The following is a 12,954-nucleotide window of genomic DNA, read 5'->3' as shown; positions in this document are numbered from 1 at the left end:
TTTGCAGATGATATGACAGTATATATAAGTGACCCAAAAAATTCTCAAGAGAACTCCTATAGCTGATAAAGAACTTAAGCAAAGTGGCTGGATATAAAATTGACTCAAACAAATCAGTAGCCTTCCTCTACTCAACGGATAAAAATGCTGAGAAAGAAATTACCTTTTACAATAGTTACAAATAATATGAATTGATAGTTTTAAATAAGAATATTACAGTGATAGGAACTCCTAATTATCAACAAAAAGGTAAAAAAAAAGAGAGAGATTATCTGTTGGTAAATAACTAAATTTTCACAAGAATTGGTTTTTGTTTGTAACCTTGAAAATATGGATTGATTTCTTTTTTATTGTATATTTTCTTTATTTACATTTTAAATGTTATTCCCTCCCTGGTTCCCCCTTGGAAAACCCCTTATCTCACCCCCCACCCCTGCTTCTATGAGGGTACTCCCACATCCACCCCCATTCCCACCTCAACAACCTGGTATTCCCCTACACTGGAGCATGGAACCTTCAGAGGATCAAGGGCCTTTCCTCCCACTGCTGCCAGATAAGGCCATCCTCTACTATATATGCAGCTGGAGCCAGGAGTTCCTCCATGTGGTATGTACTCTGATTGGTGGTTTGGTCCCTGGGAGCTCTGGAGATTCTGGTAGGTTGATACTGTTGTCCTTCCTATGGGATTGCAAACCCCTTCAGCTCCTTAAGTCCTTTCCACAGCTCCTCCATTGGGGTCTCTGTGCTCAGTCCAATTGTTGGCTGCCAGTATCCACATCTGTATTTGTCAGGCTCTAGCAGAGCCGATTCGGAAAAAGCCATACCAGGCTCCTGTCTGAAAGCACTTCTTGGCATCTGCATTAGGGTTTGGGTTTGGCATTTGTATATGGAATGGATCCTCAGGTGGGGCAGTCTCTGGATGGCCTTTCCTTCAGTCTCCACTCCGCACTTTGTCCCAGTATTTCCTTTAGACAGGAGAAATTCTGGGTTAAAAATTTGGAGATGAGTGGGTGATCCCATCCCACAACCAAGGACCTTGCCTAGCCTCTGGATATGGTCTCTACAGGTTCTTCCTCACCTTTGTTGAACATTTCAACTAATCTCATCTGCTTTGGGTCCTGAGTGCCTCTTGCTTTCCTAGTATCTGGGACTTTCTGGTAGCTACTCCCAGTTCCCCATCCCCCATTGCTACACACCTCTGTTCCATGTCCTCTCATATCCACTCTCTGCCCTTGCAAACTCCACCCCCACAAAGAAAAAGAAATAAAACCCCACAAAACAAAAATAACCAAAAAAGCAATACAAACAAACCACAGAAAACATGTTATTGTGGAAACTGTAGTGTGTCACAATGTGACCCACAATGTACTGGCTGGTTTAGTGTGTCAACTTCACACAAGTTAGAGTCATCAAAGAGGAAGGAGCCTCGGTTGAGGAAATGCTTTCATGAGATCCAGCTGTAAGACATTTTCTCAATTACTAATGTATGTGTGAGAGCCCAGCCCATTGTGAGTGGTGGCATCACTGAGCTAGTGTTCCTGGGTTCTACAAGAAAGCAAGCTGAGCAAGCCAGTAGAAGCAAATCAGGAAGCAGGACCCCTCCATGGCCTTGGCTTCAGTTCCTAACTCCAGACTCTATCCGAGCTTAAGTTCCTGTCCTGACTTTATTTGGTCAATAACAGCAATGTGGAAGTGTAAAACAAATAAACTGTTTCCTACCCCCCAAAAGTAAACCAAAGGAAAAAAGAAAAGAAAACCCAATTATGATCTTGTCACCATGTATAGAAATGACTACTAAGCCACAGAGGAAACAGTGAGGATGGCACCACTTGCAGCTACACTAGAAGAAATTAGGTCATTAGCCAGTCTGTGTTTACTAAACGCAAACCAAAACATTCCTGTGTCTGATTTTATATGCATGGATGAATAGATAAATATCTGCATAATTATACTAAAATTGGAAGGATAAACTAAACAATCATTTTACTACTGAAATGTGAAAATATAACTTTAAAGATTTCTAGGTCTACATGAACATGTACTCCATGGACAAATTTTAAATAGCATCATTACCCCATTTTAAAGATGACAGTAAGAAAATTTGAGTAATTTGTGTGGCTCTCAAACTTTCTAAGGTTCTGGAGTGATGGGTCATGGCCTAGGCGTGACTTAGATGACATACATTAATTGACTAATATAGGTTCAGCCCATTTAGTTCAATATCATCTTCCCATAATGAATGACTATAACCTGGTCCCATTGTGAGTGACACTTATAAAGAAGCATACAGAACAGAAATGTGAAGTCCCTTCTAAATTTGAAGCACCATCTTTTTAGTATCCTAGCAAATCTTTTGTGAGAATTATGTTTAAGAAAGCTTGACTTTCTCTACAGTCCAAAAGTAAAGCCAGATATTTCCTTGGGCTCTTAATATTATAATTAACAATGTCTCAAAGGAACAGACTCAGGAAGAGAATAAATGCCACAGAAACTTGTGTGACACTGAAACTTGTCTCCCCCAGTTATCCTTTGTCCTGACATACTACATGGTTTAAATCTTTATTAAACTACTTTCAAAACCATAAGTAAAAGAGAGAAAATTTTATCTTTGTCCATTGGAAAAAAAATGAGTCTACACCCTGAATTAGATTCCTCACTTTGCATAAATCCCATTTTGTAAGAGTGAATTAATTATCCATAAAAAGAAATGAGTAGCTTCAGTTTCTATTTTAAAGCTTGATCTACCCTCACCAACCCTAGAAATTGAAAATATCAATCTTGCAATGAATCAGAAGTCGTCTTTAAGCCATAAAAGATCTTTTTAGAATGAGTATCTCGAGAAAGCAGAAAGAGAAAGCTGACAGGAAAAGTATGAACAGAATGTGGAAGCAACGTGGCATTTGCTGAACACATACTTGAGTTTTATTCTTATAGAAAAATATTCAGTAGTTTTTAATTCAACCCTAGATTCTAAAGGCTTGAAATTTTTCATAGTCTATTTCATGCAAAGTCTGATGAATCTAGTTTCCTTTGTATTGCTGTGATTATGTAGTCTAACAATAGATAGCAACTTAACAAAGAAAAGGGTTTTATTTCATTTTACAGATTAAAATCTGCCATTGACAATATTCAGGGCAGAAATGCAAAATACAAGTCATAAAAGAATTTTGTTTGCTCTTTGCTTCAAAGGTCATGGTTACCTAGCCTCTCTATACAGCCCAAAGATAGTAAGGGTTTTCTAGAGAAACAGAAGAGAGAGAATGAATATAGACAAGTGGAATTTATTAGAGTAGCTCACAGGCTGGGATCCAGCCAATCCAACAGCAGTGATCTACCATGGAAAGTCAAAATTATTCAATGCACAAGACTGAGCATCTCAGCTGGTCTTTAGTGCATGCTAGACTCCTGAAGACGTAGGCTTCAATGCTAATAAAGCAATGGATTGCCTGTGAGAGCGAGGGCAAGCAGGAAAAAGAAATAGCTTCCTTCTTCCATGTCTTTTTATAAACCATCACCAGAAGGTGCAGTCCATATTTAAGGTAGGTTTTAACTTTGTGAGAGATATGAATCTAGGGTAGTCCTTTCCACTTCAAAGTTCCTCAAAGGTATACCCAAACACTTGGGCTTTAGGTTACCTCCAGTTACCGTCAAGTTGACAACCAATAATAATCACCATGACCCCAAAAACACCTCCTGAAGTAATAGTACTTCCCAGAGGTCTGGGCACTTTATACACCAATTAAAACTATTAAGTTCAGCTCACTTTGGGCAGTCAAATTGGTGAGACTTCGTGGGTGTAGCTTCTCACAGTACTAGGAAATGCAGTCTCATTGCAAACTCCCTGCCTCTTTCAGTATTTCTCCCTTTTCCACAATGTTCCCTGAGCCTTAGACACAGTAGTGTTTTATTTCTGAAAGTAACCTTGTTCTGATGGCAAATTGTGTAGTGACCCTATACTATTTTTATTCCTTGTTTCTAAGCCAATGTCTCCAATTATAATCTAATCAGACTTTTTTAATTGGCTTTCTAGGGGTTTAAAGAACTTTCACTAGGACAATGTAACAAACCATAGTTTGTGAAGTATAAGCTAGTTTTCAATCATTTTGCTTATATAGGGAAGACTTGGGAGCAGAGGACAGAGAGCTAAATTCACAAATTCCAAATGACTTGTCAATTCCCAATCTTGGAGATAACCTTTTGAATAATTTGAAGTTGTATAACTTCCTTCTCCTCGCTTTTACAAAAACAAAATTAAAAATTCCTGCCACATAAGATTTTTGGAACAATCTATGAAATGATGTACCTAAAAGAATCATTTGATGTTTCTTTGCTACTATCAGTAACTAAACAGTTTGAATTAATCAGAGAAAGAAATGTATTTTTTCCTCTATCATGGTTAAAACTGATTAAAACATTTAATTTTAATTAAGCTCATTTTCGATTTTCAATCATTAAAAGAGGGCATAACCAAAATTTGGGTTTTTGAAAAAGAATGTTATTGTGATAAAAAATAAAACATGGAAGAAAATGGTTGGGTGTATGTCATAAAGGGAATTCCTTTACCCCAGATTTCTTCTCTCTGCAGTCATCTCTCCAGTTCACCAAATCTCCACTTTCCTAGTCTGGTGACTTCCGTCATGTCAGTTAAAGCTCAGACCCCCTATCATTCATTCAACAAAAGCACTCCAGACAGGATTAATGACTAGCTCTGCTAAGCCACCATTGGATTTATCTATTTTTTGTACATGTCACAGAGACCAGTACTTATCTCTTCCAAATAGAATTACTTGTCTTTGTTGTGGAGAGCTTGAGTATTACCATGAGAGTAGTGTGTGTACCCAAGGTCATGAGAGTAGTGTGTGTAACCAAAGCCAGAGAGCAGTCTGTGTAGCCAAGGTCAGAGAGCAGTCTGTGCTGCCAAGAGGAACTTTATCTATGTTTAGTGTGTAGAGTCTTGACCAGGATCAGGCTTGACTCCATTCCTTGTGTTTGTATCTTTTCATCCCCATCCCCCCATTTCTGTTTCCGGTTGACTTGTACCTGCAGGCCGGGTCACTTTGTATCACGTGATGATTAATATAAAAAAAATGGCATGTAAAACAGTCCAGAACATGAGTTTGTTGAACTGAAAGGAAGTCATTATTATTGGCAACATATCATGAATCAGAAAATCTGCATGGTGTTTTATATCGACTGCATCATGAATTCTGAAAATATCCAAATGAAATGGGTCAAAAGTTACCACTTTTAAATAGAAAGAACTCAACATCATACCAATCTTGTTCATTCCATCATTTTCTGGAGGAGCTAAGGTTCTAACCTGTGCTCATTAATAAAACAACTGAATTGTAGAAATGTTATAGATACATATTTCCTATTATAACTACAGTCTAAAAATAACACATTGTAACTAGTAAAACTGTTCCCACAACTAGGAGCTTCCCTAGACCTTGATTAGCTAGAAATAAGAAACATCATTTATCAGCTTTCACCACACTAAAAATTCTGATCACTTTAGACTGCACTGAAGGAGCTGATCCTGAGACACTGGAAGAAAAAAAAGTCAGTGTAGAAGCTCTACCTGAGAATTCTAAAAGCCAGTCATGTCCTTTGTTTATTGAAGGGAGCAGTCATTAATCATTTTGAGCTAGGAGGTACAGAACCAAAGCTTACCAATAAAATAAATAATGGCACCCAGGGTCGCAGAGCCAACAATGAAGCATAAGATAGTAAAAGAGAAGGAAGACATGTTCCGATAAGATGGCTGTAATTATAAGTGACTTTTAGCTTCAACGAAATTAATTGAGAATCTCTTGATAGATGGCTATGACTGAGTCCTAAATGACACTGATGGTGAGATATGGCTTTCTGGTATAAACTCTGAATTTCCCTGAGGTAAGTCAAAGCTAGATATATTCCAGTGACAGTGCCTGAGATGGATAGGAAATGTGCCAAATGATTGATCAGACACTTGACCACAGGGTTGCCTACTATAATTTTTAGAAATTGAAAAGCAGGTATTTTTTTGAGACATTGGGCTTTAAACATTATCAGCAAGGGAAGAACAAGGAAGGTCACAGAGAGTAGATGGCCTCAGCAGGGGATCATAGATTAGTCTCTAAATTAATTTTTAAATTCCTCTGTGGTGGCCTATCATTACATCTTCGATCATTCAATCTAAGCACCACAGTGTCATTATCATTTTCACACAGAATGTTCAAAACATTTTAGTGTTCCCAAAGCCCACAATATAGTCCTACATGTTTCTAATGACATGGTTTTCCTTTACAATTTGATCAGATTCACACCTGAAGAATTACTTCCTTCATTCTTGAATTAAACACTCTTTGAAGTACTGCATTCATTCATCAGATTTTGTGACACTGAATGTCTGATCACTTTAGACTGCATTGAAAAAGCTGTCTCTGAAACAGGAGAAGAAATAGATGTCAGCTCTACCTGAATACCCTAAAAGCTTGTCATGTCCTATGTCTATTGAAAAGAACCAGTCGTTAATCAGTTTGAGCCAGGAGGAACAGGTGTTCTTTCCTCTTCCTGTATTGTGGTGACTTCTATGAAGATGCTGCCTTCTCTGTGCAAGCATTTCTCCTAGAAGCACAGTGATAACACCCAAAACTTTACTTGTACATCATCATTCTTATAATATTTTTCTCCACATGGGCCCCTCTCATTCACCCACAGACTCCTATGGAACTAGAGAAGTAGAAACGTGTCTTCTAGTTCTGCAGACCCAGCTGTTTTGAGATAGTCTCTTGATCATTCTCTTGCCTCATCTATTAACTGGGCCTTACCAACTTCACATGGAAACCAAGATGTTCAATTCATGATTTAAAAAGCCTTGAGACTACCTAGATGAAAGTGGCTATGACACTAATATAGGAAAAATTCCAAAGTATACAGTAAAAGTGTAAGGGGGCCATTTGGGAGGCAGGATGAGAAATGCCAGACAAGAGCAAAAGAGGGTTACATGCTATGAGATTACAATCCTCTTTGCATGTAGACACTAGTTATCAACCAGCTGAAGCCTCAAGAGAAATATTCACTTGCCAAGAGAGACCACAAGACACTCAGACAATATGAACTTAACCAAGACTTCAGCAACCAACTGAAAAGCCTGAAACACTTGACATCGTCTTAGTGAACAAATCATAATTACTCAAAATATGCATAACAATCAGCTTACTTTTGCCTGATCTTGGAACCCTTGTCCTCCTACTAGATTGACTTTCTCAGCCTTGATGTGCGGGTATATGCATAGGTTTATTGAATCTTGTTTTGCCATGTTCAGTGGATGTTCCTGAGAGGACCGATCATTTCTGGGAGATGAAGAGGAGTAGATCTTGGGAAACAGGGAGGTAAAGGGAATGGGAGGAGTCGAGGGAGGGGGAAGTTATGGTAGAGATGTAGTGTATGAGAGAAGAATAAATATTTTTAAATAAAAAATTAGGAAATATTAGCAAGAACAAAGAGCATCAAGAAAATTAATTATCAAATAAGGAATTCAGTAGACTAAATAGATAGTGGGATGAATCACACATAAAGTTAGTGAGCCTGAGCATGAAGACAGGGAGATTCCCAAAAGGCTTCAAGGGGAAACAAACACATTCTCTTTAAAGTGTCATAACAGTGCCTCAAGAAAAGAGAAAGGGCAAAATGAAAAATTCATTTTAATGGTTTGAGATTATCAAAGTTATAATTGAAAATTTCATATACTACTTTATAAAACAGCTTAAATTTAACATCAGTAAAAATAATATAGATAGACTAAGCTCAAATAAGTCTGAGCCTCATGCCAGGCATGGTAGTGCATGTCTATAATCTCATACTCAGGATGATAGGAGTAATTCAAGTCTCTTTTGCACTACATAGAGAATTGTAAGCCAGCCTAGGAAAACTGGTGAGCCTCTCTCTCTCAAAATAAAATGAAAAAATTAAAAAGGAAGCTCAAGAAGAAGGAAGACCAAAGTATGGATGATTCAGACCTTCTTGGAAGGGGGAACAAAAATACAGGAGAAAATATGGCGACAAAGTGTGGAGCAGAGACTGAGGGAAATGTAATCCAGAGACTGCACCACCTGGGCGATCCATCCCATATAAAGGCACCAAATCCAGACACTATTGTAGATTCTTAGAGGTGCTTGCTGACACGAGCCTGATATAGCTGCCTCCTGAGAGGCTGTGCCAGAGCCTGACAAATACAGAGGTGGATGATTGCAGCCAACCATTGAACTGAGAACTGTGTCCCCAATGGAGGATTTAGAGACAGGCCTGAAGGAACTGAAGGGGTTTGCAACCCCATAAGAACAACAACAATATCAACCAACCAGACACCACAGAGCTCCCAGGGACTAAACCACCATCCCAAAAGTACACAGGGATGGACCTATGGCTCTAGCCTCATATGTAGCAGAGGATGGCCTTGTTGAGTATTAAAGAGAAGAGAAGCCCTTAGTTCTGTCAAAGCTAGATGGCCCAGTGTACAGGAATGTCAAGGCAGGGACGTTGGAGGGAATGGATGGGTGGGCGAGGGAGCATCCTCATAGAAGCAGGAGGAGGGGGCATGGAATAGCCAGTTTCTGGAGAGGAAACCGGGAAAGGGGATAACATTTAAATGTAAATAAAAATGCAATAAAAGAAAAAATTAAAAAGGAACTATTGATATATCTCAAAGGTAGAGTGTGTGTCTACTTTGCACAAGGGTTAAACCCCCATACTCTAAAATGAAACAAAAAGGCAAGACCTATGAGGTTATCTTAAATAAACAAGAGCTAAAACATCATAGCTGTAGAAGATGTTTTGGGAGAATGTGAAAGAAAAATTAACAAAAACAAAGATAACCCAAAGAAGTCATAATTAGCAATTTTATATCAATCAAAACAACTGAGATGGAACTATGAAAAACCATCAGAACTATGAAAAAATGGAAAGAGAGGTGTTACTTGCTGGGAAAGTGAGAAATAAATTGTGTCAAATCATATTTTGTGTATATTTAATATTATTATTCAAATGAGTATAAAAACAATAAAAACGTGTGGGAAAATTATTAAAATTGCGAAGTCAGGAGTGAGGGTTTAGCTCAGTGGTAGAATGCTTGCTTAGTGTGTATAAGACCTGTGTTCAGCTCCTAACAGTATCACAAAAAAAAAAGAAAAAATCATAGCTGTAAATTTTAATACATACCAAGATAGAAATTCATAGTGATTACATTCTCAAACCTCAACTTTTAAAAGCATTAAATCATTCACAAGAGAAGTCTAAATGACCATAAGTATATGAATATGTTAAAACCACGTTTCATTTTCTTTCTCAATGTTTTCTTTAGAGCTAATGAAAATAATGCATAATAGTATAAATATTAAAAGTTTCCAGTAGGGAAGAAATTTTTTCAACATGCTATAATAAGTGAAAATTTGAGCGACCTGCCTAAACAATAATGTTCCAAATTCTACTACATAGAGAACACAGTTTTCTGTTTTTATCAGGGAATCTCATATTCAAAGTCAGGGCCTAAAAGAAAAACAAAGAGATCATCGTGTTTAGGGAACAGCAAATCATGTAGTATGTGTAAAGCTTATCAGGCTTAGGAGTTTTGGAGGAGGCAGAAGAAATGCATGGTTGGTGCCAAGTCCAAAGGGACTGATGGGGTTCAAGTGATAAGACTGTTGTGAACCCTGTTGGAAAGCCACTAAAACCTGTGTGGAACAGAAGGATGGGGTGACTCTTGTTGGCTTACAAAGGCCGTATGAAGAATCTACAAGCTGTCACTAACTAACATAGCTGTCAAGATTTAAAGCTTAGCTAAAATGGGGCTCTTGTGAAGAATGTCCCTGTTACTCTGCCTGAGTGACATCTGCTGGAACTAAAGACATTCAGTCAGAACACACTGATCTTCAGATGATTATGTCACCCTTCACGTATCAGGCTGTCAGCCACACATCTGTCACTGGGACAGTCTTGTATAAGGAGGTTTTAATTGCTTATGGAGTATAAATAAAATGAGTACATTATCACAGACATAAATGATTAAATCACTGCTCATTTTCAAGCTGCATATGAAGGACAAAACAAATCTCCAAAAGACCGAGGTGAAAGTTATTTTACTGACAGGAAGTGTGAGCAAGAGCCTTTTAATAACAAATGGCAACTCTCATCCTCTGACAAGAGTTTTAATTCAAAAAAAATCCAGGCTGATGTATTCCACTTTCTGGCCTGTTATTTATTCAACTGTAGAAGGTACTGGAGGAAGAAACAGGCTACAAGAAAAGGATTTATGAATGTCAAGTGTTAAAAGAAATGTTTGCATTTAGGTCATCTCTTCAATTTTGCTGTGCATAATGAACTGCTATAATGTCCCCACACCTGCCTTTTACCTTCTCCCTCTGATATTTCACCCACTTCCACTGCCTACTATCTCTGCTCTACTCTAACACCTTACCTTTCTCTCCTGTGCTTGTACTTTTTATCTCTATTCAAAGATCAATTCTCCTGAAGCTCCATAAGGGTGCTTCAAGCCTTTGTTCAGAAACTCTACTAGACCAAACCCAGCCAACATAAAACAGTCTATTGTTTGTTTTGTTTGGTTTTTTTTTTTTTTTGCTTTTATTTTTTTTTACAGTCCAGTCATTACCCTCCTCCAAGTCCACCCTCCCACAATTCCTCCTACGCCCTGTCTTAAAGTGGATGCTTCCCCCACTGGGGATCCCCATTCCCTGGAGCCTCAAGTCTCTGGAGGGTTAGGCACATTTCTTCCCACTGAGGCTAAACCAGGCAGTGGTATGCTATATATGGGTCAGGGGTCTGGGACCAGCTCATGTATGTTGCCCAGTTGGTGGCTCAGTGTCTGAAAGATCTCAGGGGCCTAGGTTAGTTGAGACTACTGGTCTTCCTATGGTGTCGCCCTCCTCCTCAGCTTCTTCTAACCTTTCCCTATTCAACCACAGGGATCCCCACCTTCTGTCCATTGGTTGAGTGTATCTGCATCTGTCTCAGTCAGCTGCTTGTTGGGCCTCTCGAAGGACAACCAGTAACATCAGTAATAGTGTCAGGCCTTGGAGCCTCACATTTTGATGGATCCCAAGTTGGACCTGTCACTGGACTACCTTTCCACAAGTCTCTTCTGCATTTGTGTCCCTGCAGTTCTTTTAGAGAGGAACAATTCTGGGTCAGAGGGTTGTTTTTGTTGTATTTTGTTGTTATTGTTTGGGAGGGTTGTTTTTGTTTTTTGTTTGTTTGTTTGTTTTTTGCTTGTGCACATATATTTATTGGGGTGGGCTTTATATATACAACTTTTTCAAAGGTGAACCATGGCTATATATATGTTCCTTAGTGAGTGAGAAGGGGTTCTTCTTAGAATGTAGTTTTACTGGGTGAGGCTTAAGGTATCAGGAATTTGCATGGAGAGGCATTCCAGGAAATACAGATATATATTTTTGTCTTTTTTTTTCTAAAATTGATTTATCAAATAATTAGATGTCATTCCCCAGGTAAAGTGTGGGTTACACTCCCCAGATCAGGCAAAGAAAGGAGGCCCCACTAAAAAAACAAAGTCCTGCATTTTGTGCCAACTCAGAAAAGCTGTCCAGGCATGATAGGCTACAACCTTACTGTGCATATTAAGACAAAGGTCAAATGTTAAGTGAAGTCATAAAAATAACTTTCTGGAGAATAGAGTTTTTGACTGTGTGATGGTAACCCTATTCCTCAACTTGATGTCCTGTCTTTCTACTGGAGGTCGACTCTACAAGTTCCTTCTTTCCACTGTTGGGCATTTCATCTAAGGTTTCACTTCCCAGGACTCTGATACTTTCTTTAGGGTCCCCTCCCCTCCCACTCCCCAAGGCTGCATATTCCCATCCATTCTGCTAGACATCAGGGCTTCTCTCCTGTTTCCTGCCCCCATCCCTGATCACATTCCCCCGTTCCCCTTCCCCTCCTGTCTCCACCCAGGTCCCTTTCTCCCTCTGCTTCCCATGATTGCTTTCTTCTCCCTCCCAAATGGCAAAAAAGAAGTCAATATATCACTATTTTCAGATGTTATGATAGTATATATAAGCAATCCCAAAAATCCTACCAGAGAACTTCTATAGTTGACATACAACTTCAGCAAAGTAGCCAAATATAAAATTAACTCGAATAAATCGGTTGCCTTTCTTTATACAAATGATAAATGGGCTGAGAAAGAAATTATAGAAACAACACCATTCACAATAGTCACAAATAATATAGAATATCTTGGGGTAACTCTAACCAAACAAGACCTGCATGACAAAAACTACAAGTCTCTCAAGAAAGAAATCGAAGACCTCAGACAATGGAGAAATCTCCCATGTTCATGGATTGTTAGGATTAACACAGTAAAACTAACTATCCTATTTTTAAATTCAAGAAAATTCATGATCCATTCATTCAATTAGTCGGTACATACTAAACACCTACTGTATGCCATGTGCTATAATGAACATTTGAAATACAGTTAAACTTTGACAAATGCACTACTGTCATGGAGCTTATAGACTAAGGAGACCATGATCAGATACACAACGACAAACAAATGAAGTTGCTCACAGCTCTTTAAATTAAGTGCCACTCTGCTTTAAATACTTGTATTTTTATTAATCTAGGCAATTAATATATTTCAGTTATTTCTTAGATTTCCATGTATGCAATCCATCCAGGTCATTGGACTCTTGACTCTTCAATCTTTCGCAAAAAAAAATCCTCTTATAAGGCTTTGGTACTCTTTCCCACCATCACTCATATGAATCTATACCGAAAGCATCACCAACTCTCAATTTCTCAAAGAGCCACCTACTTAGCCTGAACTTCTCTTCCAGTGCTGCAGCCACACAGCTTGCTGACATGACCAACACTTCTAGTAGACGTTTGATCCTTCCTGTACCCACTCTCTTACCCATCTTGAAATTCTCATATCAA

Source organism: Rattus norvegicus, chromosome 1 (genome assembly GCF_021556685.1).
Source record: "Rattus norvegicus strain SHRSP/BbbUtx chromosome 1, alternate assembly SHRSP_T2T, whole genome shotgun sequence".
Classification (NCBI taxonomy): Eukaryota; Metazoa; Chordata; class Mammalia; order Rodentia; family Muridae; genus Rattus; species Rattus norvegicus.
Note: the sequence above shows the minus strand (reverse complement) of the source record.